The sequence below is a fragment of the Macrosteles quadrilineatus genome, unplaced genomic scaffold, assembly GCF_028750875.1.
Source record: "Macrosteles quadrilineatus isolate MER2022 unplaced genomic scaffold, UCM_ALF_1.0 Scaffold_26__1_contigs__length_1644609, whole genome shotgun sequence".
NCBI classification, from domain to species: domain Eukaryota; kingdom Metazoa; phylum Arthropoda; class Insecta; order Hemiptera; family Cicadellidae; genus Macrosteles; species Macrosteles quadrilineatus.
The window spans coordinates 1,199,326-1,213,078 of NW_026542619.1; positions in this window are offsets into that span (position 1 = coordinate 1,199,326).

Consider the following 13,753-nt stretch of genomic DNA (forward strand, 5'->3'; position numbering starts at 1 on the left):
TCAAAGTATATCTAAGTGTATCAAAGTATATCTAAGTGTGTCAAAGTATATCAAAGTATATCTAAGTGTATCAAAGTATACCTAAGTGTATCAAAGTATATCTAAGTGTATCAAAGTGTATCAAAGTATATCAAAGTGTATCAAAGTATATCTAAGTGTATCAAAGTAAATCTAAGTGTATCAAAGTAAATCTAAGTGTATCAAAGTATATCTAAATGTATCAAAATGTATCAAAGTATATCTAAGTGTATCAAAGTATATCTAAGTGTATCAAAGTGTATCAAAGTTTATCTAAGTGTATCAAAGTATATCAAAGTATATCTAAGTGTATCAAAGTATATCTAAATGTATCAAAATGTATCAAAGTATATCTAAGTGTATCAAAGTATATCTAAGTGTATCTAAGTGTATCAAAGTATAACTAAGTGTATCAAAGTTTATATAAGTGTATCAAAGTATATCAAAGTATATGTAAGTGTATCAAATTACTGTATATCTAAGGGTGTCAAAGTATATCAAATTATATCTAAGTGTATCAAAGTATATCTAAGTGTATCAAAGTTTATCTAAGTCTATCAAAGTGTATCAAAGTATATCAAAGTATATCTAAGTGTATCAAAGTATATCTAATTGTATCAAAATGTATCAAAGTATATCTAGGTGTATCAAAGTGTATCTAAGTGTATCTAAGTGTATCAAATTATATCTAAGTGTATCAAAGTTTATCTAAGTGTATCAAAGTATATCAAAGTATATCTAAGTGTATCAAAGTATATCTAAGTGTATCAAAGTATATCTAAGTCTATCAAAGTATATCTAAGTTCATCAAAGTATGTCAAAGTATATATAAGTGTATCAAAGTATATCTAAGGGTATCAAAGTGTATCAAAGTATATCAAAGTGTATCAAAGTATATCTAAGTGTATCAAAATAAATCTAAGTGTATCACAGTATATCAAAGTATATCTAACTGTATCAAAGTATATCTAAGTGTATCAAAGTGTATCAAAGTATATCAAAGTATATCTAAGTGTATCAAAGTATATCTAAATGTATCAAAATGTATCAAAGTATATCTAAGTGTATCAAAGTATATCTAAGTGTACCTAAGTGTATCAAAGTAAATCTAAGTGTATCAAAGTAAATCTAAGTGTATCAAAGTAAATCTAAGTGTATAAAAGTATATCAAAGTATATCTAAGTGTATCAAAGTATATCTAAATGTATCAAAATGTATCAAAGTATATCTAAGTGTATCAAAGTATATCTAAGTGTATCAAAGTGTATCAAAGTTTATCTAAGTGTATCAAAGTGTATCAAAGTATATCAAAGTATATCTAAGTGTATCAAAGTATATCTAAATGTATCAAAATGTATCAAAGTATATCTAAGTGTATCAAAGTATATCTAAGTGTATCTAAGTGTATCAAAGTATAACTAAGTGTATCAAAGTTTATATAAGTGTATCAAAGTATATCAAAGTATATCTAAGTGTATCAAATTACTGTATATCTAAGGGTGTCAAAGTATATCAAATTATATCTAAGTGTATCAAAGTATATCTAAGTGTATCTACGTGTATCAAAGTATATCTAAGTGTATCAAAGTGTATCAAAGTTTATCTAAGTGTATCAAAGTGTATCAAAGTATATCAAAGTATATCTAAGTTTATCAAAGTATATCTAAATGTATCAAAATGTATCAAAGTATATCTAAGTGTATTAAAGTATATCTAAGTGTATCTAAGTGTATCAAAGTATAACTAAGTGTATCAAAGTTTATATAAGTGTATCAAAGTATATCAAAGTATATCTAAGTGTTGTACCTAAATTAATTTGTACCTAGTTAAACCTAAATATGGATCGACAAATGGGTTATTTTACATTTAAACCTGAAGATGAAATTAAGTTAATTCCAAGTACAAACCTGAGTGAATTAAGCTTAAGTAGTATTAAAGTAGGAGATGTTGAAATGTGTGAAGAAGCTGAGAAGTTAATTAAGAATTTTCCTACTGTTTTTACGGATAAGATAGGATCAGCACTTGATTTGGAAATTGAGCTTAAAGTGACGGATGATAAACCTGTTAGTATACGCCCTTATTTTTTAAGTCCACCCAAAGTAGAGAAGATGAAAGCTATAATTGATGACTGGATAAAACAAGATGTCGCGGAAGTTTCCACTAGTCCATATAGCGCCCCTGCATTTTTGACTCAAGATGACAGACTTGTAATTAACTACTCTGAACTCAATAAGAAGTTAATCAATGTAGATTACCCGCTAGGAGATATGCAGAATATGTATCAGCATCTAAAAGGAGCTAGATATTTTACAGTCATAGATTTAAACAAGGCATTTTTACAATGTCCCATAGCTTTAGAATCCAGAGATTTAACATCTTTTAGTACAATTTTTGGTAAATTCCGTATGAAGAGAATTCCATTTGGATTGAAAATAGGCAGTAGCGTACTATCACATTATTTGGACAAAATATTTAATGACATCAAATTTCAGTATATGATTAACTTTTGTGACGATATAGTTGTATATAGCCCTGATAAGAGAAACCATATTGAGCATGTTACAGAAGTGATTAAAAGATTAGCACAACACGGACTTACAGTAAATCCACAAAAAGTCAAATTCTTTTGTAAGGAAATAAGTTTTTTAGGACATATTATTAAACAAGATAGCATCACAATAGATCCCGAGCGAACTAACTCATTAATGAAATTTCCTGCTCCAAAAACTGTGAGGCAAGTGCGACAGTTTATAGGAATGTGTGGTTATTGGTCTAGATATATTCCTAAATATGCTGAAATATGTTTACCTCTGTTTGGGTTGAAAAAGAAAGGTGTAAAATTTAAATGGAACGAGGAGTGTCAAAATGCATTTGAAACCTTAAAGAGTAAGATAGCCTATACTACAAATGGCCGATTTTTCTAAAGAATTTGAATTGCATACCGACGCAAGCGACCTAGCAGCTGCTGGTGTTTTATTGCAAAGAAATGAGGAGGGGAATTTAATGCCTATTGCTTACTATTCGAAGAAATTCACACCTACTGAGATGCGTTATAGCACTTACGAAAAGGAAGCTTATAGTGTAATATTGTGTGTAGAGAAATGGCATCAATTCTTGGAAGTAAGAAGTTTTAAATTAGTTACTGATTGTCAAGGTCTTAGTTTCATGCTCAAATCTCGAAAAAGCCGTGGAAGATTGTCTAGATGGTTTGAAAGGTTGTTTAGTCTTCCATTCACAGTTGAACATGTAAAAGGTTCGGAGAATATAATAGCTGATGCGTTATCACGTATGTTTAGTGGAGAGAAAGAGAGTGAGAGGGAAATTCACGAAACTAATCTGTTAAGCAATATCAACAATGAAGTCTATTTTTGTAATGTGTTAAATGAAATACCATTGGATCTTAAGGACATTAAAGTACATCAAGAGAGCGATGAAGAGTGTAAGAAAATCATTGAAAGCATCAAGAATAAGACTAATAATGAAAATTATACCCTGAAAAATGAAGTTTTGTTGTTTAAAAAGAAGATTTATTTGCCCAAGAAACTGTTTAGTGTAATATTCGCATTCTATCACAACTCATTAATTGGTGGTCATATGGGAATTTTTAGGACTCAAAGTAAAGTAAATGAAAGTTTTCACCATCCTGAATTAAATGAATTCGTAAAAGGTAAAGTCCGTGAATGTAAGATCTGTCTGATGTCTAAGTCGGAACAACGTAAGTTTGAAGGTCGACTGATATCTGTTCCTGTAACTCAAGCTCTAAACACAGTGTTTATTGACTTAGCTGGACCATTTCCCCGATCAAATAAACTCAATCAGTACATTTTAATTGTGGTCGATGCATTTACCCGTTTTGTATGGTTGTACCCTCTGAAGGATTGCAAGACAAAATTCATCATAGAAAAATTGAAGATAATTTTTGATAGTTTCTCAGTACCCCGAATACTTGTGTCTGATAATGCCAGTTATTTTACATCCAAAGAATTTAAGAAATTCATGTTCAATAACTATGTGGAACACAGAAAGCTAGCTGCGTACAGAGCAAACGGAAATTTGTCGGAACGATATTTGAGGGAGACTAATAATGCTTTACGGAGTTTTTATGGTAATCAACATGATAAATGGGATTCAGATCTGGGACTGATTGCCACAAGTTTGAATACTGCTGTAAATAGTTCGACTAAATCGACTGCTTTTGGTTTAATGTTTGCCCATCCTTGTAACAATGCACTGACAAACTTATGGAATGTTAATGACATTATTTCGGAGAAGTTAACTCCTGATCAAAGGAGGGAAAATTTGGAGAAAGCCATAAATAACGTCAGAAGAAGCATTGCCAGAAATCAAAGAAGGGAGAGATATAGCTATCCTCGGAGAAACCATCCATTTAAGTTGAATATGGAAGTGTACATCAAGACACATTATTTAAGTAATGCAGCGAATAAATTCAGCAAGAAGTTAGCACCTAGATACGTTGGACCTTATGTAATACGCTATTTTCTGAGTGATTCAACAGTACTAGTACAAAATCCTAGCAAGTTAGAAGACGTGAAGAAAATTCATATAATTGATTTAAAGAAGAGTTAAGTAGTGAAGAGGACCAAAAGTAACCAATGTATTGATGGAAGAGGAAATGTGAAAAATGGAATTAAATGGAAGATTACGGAAGACTGAAGCTAAATTGGTCTTTATGAAATGTCTGTAAAGTAGAAGTTAGATTTGTTTAGTTGAAATATTAATTAGTTAAGGGATTTTAGCAAGCTAAGAGGGAATTTGAAATTTTGTAAATTAGTACTGTGAGAGTTGTTTTAGGTTCTTAAGAATTTTTCAAAGTTTTAAAGTGTTTTTAGTAAGAGAGTGTATAAATGTGTATGTATTGGTGAATGTGTGAGTATTTGTGGCAGCAAAAGGTAGTATGAATCTGTATGAATCTAAAATGGAGTCTGAACGTAGTGTATGAGTGGGATTTTTACTAAAGGACGCACAATAACATTTTGATTAAATTTGCATTTGTAAACAGGGAAAATAACACAGAACACAAAACACTTCACACGAAACACACGAGGGAACATAAAAACAGGGAATATAACACACTGGGATAAATAAATTAAGGGAAAACTAAAGAAAAACACAGCACACGCAAACGACATAACTAAACTAAACTGGAGAAGTGAAAGTTATTTGTCTTGTCTGGAGTTGATGTTGGGAGGGGTCAGTGAACTGTGAGCGGATGTGAAGAGTTCAAAAGAGATTTAAATAGGCTTGTTTAAGATCGCTTAAGTAATTGGGGGTTTTAAAGAAAGGTTTTATTTTAAGGTATAAATTTTGTAAATAAGATTGATAATATTTGAATTGTCATAGGAAAATGAAATGGTTCAAAATGAAAAATTGTGTAAATAGAAGTTGTTGTTTTGAGTAGAAGGTTCTGTAAGGTGCTGTAAACGTGTGGAGGCTATTTGAACTAGGAGTTAGTGTTTGTAGAATTTGTTGATAGGTAGCGCTAGTTGAAATGTCAAACGGAGTTAGAGTTTTATTATTTGTTTTAAAAGGTTTGTTTATTTTCTTTTGTAGAGTTGTTGTTTTAAAAGGAAATGTAAATATTAATTTTGAGAAAGAGTGTATAATTTTGTTTATGTAATTTCAAGTTAAGGAGGGGAAATTCTGTACCGATGATAGTTAGTTTTTATTTGAAATAACAAAACAAAATCAATATTATTTAATCATTGGCTAGAAAGATTAAGAAAGAGTGACCAGCAGTTTAGAAGTTTTAGTTTTGTAGGGTTGGTAGTGGTTAGTGATAACTAGGTTCAACTTTGTCAGTTTTAAGTTCACTGGAAATATGGTCATCTAAGTTGTGGTTGCTGTAGAAAATTGTAAGTAGTTTTAATATTGTTTAGTAATAAGATTTTAGCTGATTTATTGTATATAGCTTTGTAGAAATCACTTTTGGAAAAAGATGAAAAGGAATGAATAGTTTTCAAATCAATTTTAATGCATTTCACAAGAAAAGAAAACAAGTAAAGTTTATACAGACCTGTTGAGTTTTGTTCTAGGAGAAGCACATTTTCACAAGAAGTTGTAAAGATCTTAAATCTACTTTTAATTATTAGAATTTATAGAGAATAGTTTTTATTGGGTTTGTGTGATGTTTTCAGACAGAAATCAACCACTTCTTGGTACTACCACTTCTTGTTCACCTTCTTATGATTGGTCCAGTAGCTTTTTGCACCACTTCTAGTTTGCATGGTATCTGCTAGTGCCTGTTCTGACCATTAAACCAGTGTCTCTGTTTAAAGTAAGATCTTTCCACTATTTTATTATTTAGTATAATTTTGGGAAGTAACAACTGGATATTTAATTTCATTTGGAAAGTGTATTTTGAGAAATCTGACATCCGTAAAATAAATGCATCTTTGGTCTACTTTGTCTTTTAATTTATCTCACTTCTACTACCAGCTTAAATTAGATTCATCCTAAATTAAAGTATACTACCTAATTGGCTACAAGGTAGGGGTATAGTGTATCAAATTACTGTATATCTAAGGGTGTCAAAGTATATCAAATTATATCTAAGTGTATCAAAGTATATCTAAGTGTATCAAAGTTTATCTAAGTCTATCAAAGTGTATTAAAGTATATCAAAGTATATCTAAGTGTATCAAAGTATATCTAATTGTATCAAAATGTATCAAAGTATATCTAAGTGTATCAAAGTATATCTAAGTGTATCACAGTTTATCTAAGTGTATCAAAGTGTATCAAATTATATCAAAGTATATCTAAGTGTATCAAAGTGTATCTAAGTGTATCTAAGTGTATCAAATTATATCCTAGTGTATCAAAGTTTATCTAAGTGTATCAAAGTATATCAAAGTATATCTAAGTGTATCAAAGTATATCTAAGTGTATCAAAGTATATCTAAGTGTATCAAAGTATATATAAGTGTATCAAAATGTATCAAAGTATATTTAAGAGTATCAAAGTAAATCTAAATATATCTAAGTGTATCAACTAATATCTAAGTGTATCAAAGTGTATTAAAGTATATCAAAGTGTATCAAAGTATATCTAAGTGTATCAAAGTATATCTAAGTTCATCAAAGTATGTCAAAGTATATATAAGTGTATCAAAGTATATCTAAGGGTATCAAAGTGTATCAAAGTATATTAAAGTGTATCAAAGTATATCTAAGTGTATCAAAATAAATCTAAGTGTATCGCAGTATATCAAAGTATATCTAAGTGTATCAAAGTGTATCAAAGTATATCAAAGTGTATCAAAGTATATCTAAGGGTGTCAAAGTATATCTAAGTGTATCAAAGTATATCTAAGGGTGGCAAAGTATATCAAAGTATATCTAAGTTTATCAAAGTATATCTAAGTGTATCAAAGTTTATCTAAGTGTATCAAAGTGTATCAAAGTATATCAAAGTATATCTAAGTGTATCAAAGTATATATAAGTGTATCAACGGATATCAAAGTATCAAAGTATATCAAAGTATATCAATGTGTATCAAAGTATATCAAAGTATATCTAAGTGTATCAAAGTGTATCACAGTATATCTAAGTGTATTAAAGTATATCTAAGTGCATCTAATTATATCAAAGTATATCTAAGTGTATTAAAGTATATCTAAGTGTATCAAAGTATATTTAAATGTATCAAAGTATATCTAAGTGTATCAAAGTATATCTAAGTGTATCAAAGTGTATCAAAGTTTATCTAAGTGTATCAAAGTGTATCAAAGTATATCAAAGTATATCTAAGTGTATCAAAGTATATCTAAATGTATCAAAATGTATCAAAGTATATCTAAGTGTATCAAAGTATATCTAAGTGTATCTAAGTGTATCAAAGTATAACTAAGTGTATCAAAGTTTATATAAGTGTATCAAAGTATATCAAAGTATATGTAAGTGTATCAAATTACTGTATATCTAAGGGTGTCAAAGTATATCAAATTATATCTAAGTGTATCAAAGTATATCTAAGTGTATCAAAGTTTATCTAAGTCTATCAAAGTGTATCAAAGTATATCAAAGTATATCTAAGTGTATCAAAGTATATCTAATTGTATCAAAATGTATCAAAGTATATCTAGGTGTATCAAAGTGTATCTAAGTGTATCTAAGTGTTTCAAATTATATCTAAGTGTATCAAAGTTTATCTAAGTGTATCAAAGTATATCAAAGTATATCTAAGTGTATCAAAGTATATCTAAGTGTATCAAAGTATTTTCTAAGTCTATCAAAGTATATCTAAGTTCATCAAAGTATGTCAAAGTATATATAAGTGTATCAAAGTATATCTAAGGGTATCAAAGTGTATCAAAGTATATCAAAGTGTATCAAAGTATATCTAAGTGTATCAAAATAAATCTAAGTGTATCACAGTATATCAAAGTATATCTAACTGTATCAAAGTATATCTAAGTGTATCAAAGTGTATCAAAGTATATCAAAGTATATCTAAGTGTATCAAAGTATATCTAAATGTATCAAAATGTATCAAAGTATATCTAAGTGTATCAAAGTATATCTAAGTGTACCTAAGTGTATCAAAGTAAATCTAAGTGTATCAACGTAAATCTAAGTGTATCAAAGTAAATCTAAGTGTATAAAAGTATATCAAAGTATATCTAAGTGTATCAAAGTATATCTAAATGTATCAAAATGTATCAAAGTATATCTAAGTGTATCAAAGTATATCTAAGTGTATCAAAGTGTATCAAAGTTTATCTAAGTGTATCAAAGTGTATCAAAGTATATCAAAGTATATCTAAGTGTATCAAAGTATATCTAAATGTATCAAAATGTATCAAAGTATATCTAAGTGTATCAAAGTATATCTAAGTGTATCTAAGTGTATCAAAGTATAACTAAGTGTATCAAAGTTTATATAAGTGTATCAAAGTATATCAAAGTATATCTAAGTGTATCAAATTACTGTATATCTAAGGGTGTCAAAGTATATCAAATTATATCTAAGTGTATCAAAGTATATCTAAGTGTATCTACGTGTATCAAAGTATATCTAAGTGTATCAAAGTGTATCAAAGTTTATCTAAGTGTATCAAAGTGTATCAAAGTATATCAAAGTATATCTAAGTTTATCAAAGTATATCTAAATGTATCAAAATGTATCAAAGTATATCTAAGTGTATTAAAGTATATCTAAGTGTATCTAAGTGTATCAAAGTATAACTAAGTGTATCAAAGTTTATATAAGTGTATCAAAGTATATCAAAGTATATCTAAGTGTATCAAATTACTGTATATCTAAGGGTGTCAAAGTATATCAAATTATATCTAAGTGTATCAAAGTATATCTAAGTGTATCAAAGTTTATCTAAGTCTATCAAAGTGTATTAAAGTATATCAAAGTATATCTAAGTGTATCAAAGTATATCTAATTGTATCAAAATGTATCAAAGTATATCTAAGTGTATCAAAGTATATCTAAGTGTATCACAGTTTATCTAAGTGTATCAAAGTGTATCAAATTATATCAAAGTATATCTAAGTGTATCAAAGTGTATCTAAGTGTATCTAAGTGTATCAAATTATATCCTAGTGTATCAAAGTTTATCTAAGTGTATCAAAGTATATCAAAGTATATCTAAGTGTATCAAAGTATATCTAAGTGTATCAAAGTATATCTAAGTGTATCAAAGTATATATAAGTGTATCAAAATGTATCAAAGTATATTTAAGAGTATCAAAGTAAATCTAAATATATCTAAGTGTATCAACTAATATCTAAGTGTATCAAAGTGTATTAAAGTATATCAAAGTGTATCAAAGTATATCTAAGTGTATCAAAGTATATCTAAGTTCATCAAAGTATGTCAAAGTATATATAAGTGTATCAAAGTATATCTAAGGGTATCAAAGTGTATCAAAGTATATTAAAGTGTATCAAAGTATATCTAAGTGTATCAAAATAAATCTAAGTGTATCGCAGTATATCAAAGTATATCTAAGTGTATCAAAGTGTATCAAAGTATATCAAAGTGTATCAAAGTATATCTAAGGGTGTCAAAGTATATCTAAGTGTATCAAAGTATATCTAAGGGTGGCAAAGTATATCAAAGTATATCTAAGTTTATCAAAGTATATCTAAGTGTATCAAAGTTTATCTAAGTGTATCAAAGTGTATCAAAGTATATCAAAGTATATCTAAGTGTATCAAAGTATATATAAGTGTATCAACGGATATCAAAGTATCAAAGTATATCAAAGTATATCAATGTGTATCAAAGTATATCAAAGTATATCTAAGTGTATCAAAGTGTATCAAAGTATATCTAAGTGTATTAAAGTATATCTAAGTGCATCTAATTATATCAAAGTATATCTAAGTGTATTAAAGTATATCTAAGTGTATCAAAGTATATTTAAATGTATCAAAGTATATCTAAGTGTATCAAAGTATATCTAAGTGTATCAAAGTGTATCAAAGTTTATCTAAGTGTATCAAAGTGTATCAAAGTATATCAAAGTATATCTAAGTGTATCAAAGTATATCTAAATGTATCAAAACGTATCAAAGTATATCTAAGTGTATCAAAGTATATCTAAGTGTATCTAAGTGTATCAAAGTATAACTAAGTGTATCAAAGTTTATAAAAGTGTATCAAAGTATATCAAAGTATATCTAAGTGTTTTAAAGTACTGTATATCTAAGGGTGTCAAAGTATATCAAATTATATCTAAGTATATCAAAGTATATCTAAGTGTATCAAAGTATATCAAAGTATATCAATGTGTATCAAAGTATATCAAAGTATATCTAAGTGTATCAAAGTGTATCAAAGTATATCTAAGTGTATTAAAGTATATCTAAGTGCATCAAAGTATGTCAAAGTATATATAAGTGTATCAAAGTATATCTAAGTGTATCAAAGTGTTTAAAAGTATATCTAAGTGTATCAAAGTGTTTAAAAGTATATCTAAGTGTATAAAAGTATATCTAAGTGTATCAAAGTATATCAAAGTATATCTAAGTATATCAAAGTGTATCAAAGTATATCTAAGTGTATCAAAGTATATCTAAGGGTGTCAAAGTATATCTAAGTGTATCAAAGTATATCTAAGTGTATCAAAGTATATCTAAGGGTGTCAAAGTATATCTAAGTGTATCAAAGTATATCTAAGTGTGTCAAAGTATATCAAAGTATATCTAAGTGTATCAAAGTATACCTAAGTGTATCAAAGTATATCTAAGTGTATCAAAGTGTATCAAAGTATATCAAAGTGTATCAAAGTATATCTAAGTGTATCAAAGTATATCTAAGTGTATCAAAGTAAATCTAAGTGTATAAAAGTATATCAAAGTATATCTAAGTGTATCAAAGTATATCTAAATGTATCAAAATGTATCAAAGTATATCAAAGTATATCTAAGTGTATCAAAGTATATCTAAGTGTATCAAAGTATATCTAAGTCTATCAAAGTATATCTAAGTTCATCAAAGTATGTCAAAGTATATATAAGTGTATCAAAGTATATCTAAGGGTATCAAAGTGTATCAAAGTATATCAAAGTGTATCAAAGTATATCTAAGTGTATCAAAATAAATCTAAGTGTATCACAGTATATCAAAGTATATCTAACTGTATCAAAGTATATCTAAGTGTATCAAAGTGTATCAAAGAATATCAAAGTATATCTAAGTGTATCAAAGTATATATAAGTGTATCAACGAATATCACAGTGTGTCAAAGAGTATCAAAGTATATCAAAGTGTATCAAAGTATATCTAAGTGTATCAAAGTGTATCAAAGTATATCTAAGTGTATTAAAGTATATCTAAGTGCATCAAATTATATCAAAGTATATCTAAGTGTATCAAAGTATATCTAAGTGCATCAAAGTATATTTAAATGTATCAAAGTATATCTAAGTGTATCAAAGTATATCTAAGTGTATCAAAGTGTATCAAAGTTTATCTAAGTGTATCAAAGTGTATCAAAGTATATCAAAGTATATCTAAGTGTATCAAAGTATATCTAAATGTATCAAAACGTATCAAAGTATATCTAAGTGTATCAAAGTATATCTAAGTGTATCTAAGTGTATCAAAGTATAACTAAGTGTATCAAAGTTTATATAAGTGTATCAAAGTATATCAAAGTATATCTAAGTGTTTTAAAGTACTGTATATCTAAGGGTGTCAAAGTATATCAAATTATATCTAAGTGTATCAAAGTATGTCTAAGTGTATCAAAGTTTATCTAAGTGTATCAAAGTGTATCTAAGTATATCAAAGTGTATCAAAGTATATCTAAGTGTATCAAAGTATATCTGAGTGTATCAAAGTATATATAAGTGTATCAAAGTATATCTAAGTGTATCAAAGTGTATCAATGTATATCAAAGTGTATCAAAGTATATCTAAGTGTATCAAAGTAAATCTAAGTGTATCAAAGTATATCAAAGTATATCTAAGTGTATCAAAGTATATCTAAATGTATCAAAATGTATCAAAGTATATCAAAGTATATCTAAGTGTATCAAAGTATATCTAAGTGTATCAAAGTATATCTAAGTCTATCCAAGTATATCTAAGTTCATCAAAGTATGTCAAAGTATATATAAGTGTATCAAAGTATATCTAAGGGTATCAAAGTGTATCAAAGTATATCAAAGTGTATCAAAGTATATCTAAGTGTATCAAAATAAATCTAAGTGTATCACAGTATATCAAAGTATATCTAACTGTATCAAAGTATATCTAAGGGTGTCAAAGTATATCTAAGTGTATCAAAGTATATCTAAGTGTGTCAAAGTATATCAAAGTATATCTAAGTGTATCAAAGTATACCTAAGTGTATCAAAGTATATCTAAGTGTATCAAAGTGTATCAAAGTATATCAAAGTGTATCAAAGTATATCTAAGTGTATCAAAGTAAATCTAAGTGTATCAAAGTAAATCTAAGTGTATCAAAGTATATCTAAATGTATCAAAATGTATCAAAGTATATCTAAGTGTATCAAAGTATATCTAAGTGTATCAAAGTGTATCAAAGTTTATCTAAGTGTATCAAAGTATATCAAAGTATATCTAAGTGTATCAAAGTATATCTAAATGTATCAAAATGTATCAAAGTATATCTAAGTGTATCAAAGTATATCTAAGTGTATCTAAGTGTATCAAAGTATAACTAAGTGTATCAAAGTTTATATAAGTGTATCAAAGTATATCAAAGTATATGTAAGTGTATCAAATTACTGTATATCTAAGGGTGTCAAAGTATATCAAATTATATCTAAGTGTATCAAAGTATATCTAAGTGTATCAAAGTTTATCTAAGTCTATCAAAGTGTATCAAAGTATATCAAAGTATATCTAAGTGTATCAAAGTATATCTAATTGTATCAAAATGTATCAAAGTATATCTAGGTGTATCAAAGTGTATCTAAGTGTATCTAAGTGTATCAAATTATATCTAAGTGTATCAAAGTTTATCTAAGTGTATCAAAGTATATCAAAGTATATCTAAGTGTATCAAAGTATATCTAAGTGTATCAAAGTATATCTAAGTCTATCAAAGTATATCTAAGTTCATCAAAGTATGTCAAAGTATATATAAGTGTATCAAAGTATATCTAAGGGTATCAAAATGTATCAAAGTATATCAAAGTGTATCAAAGTATATCTAAGTATATCAAAATAAATCTAAGTGTATCACAGTATATCAAAGTATATCTAACTGTATCAAAGTATA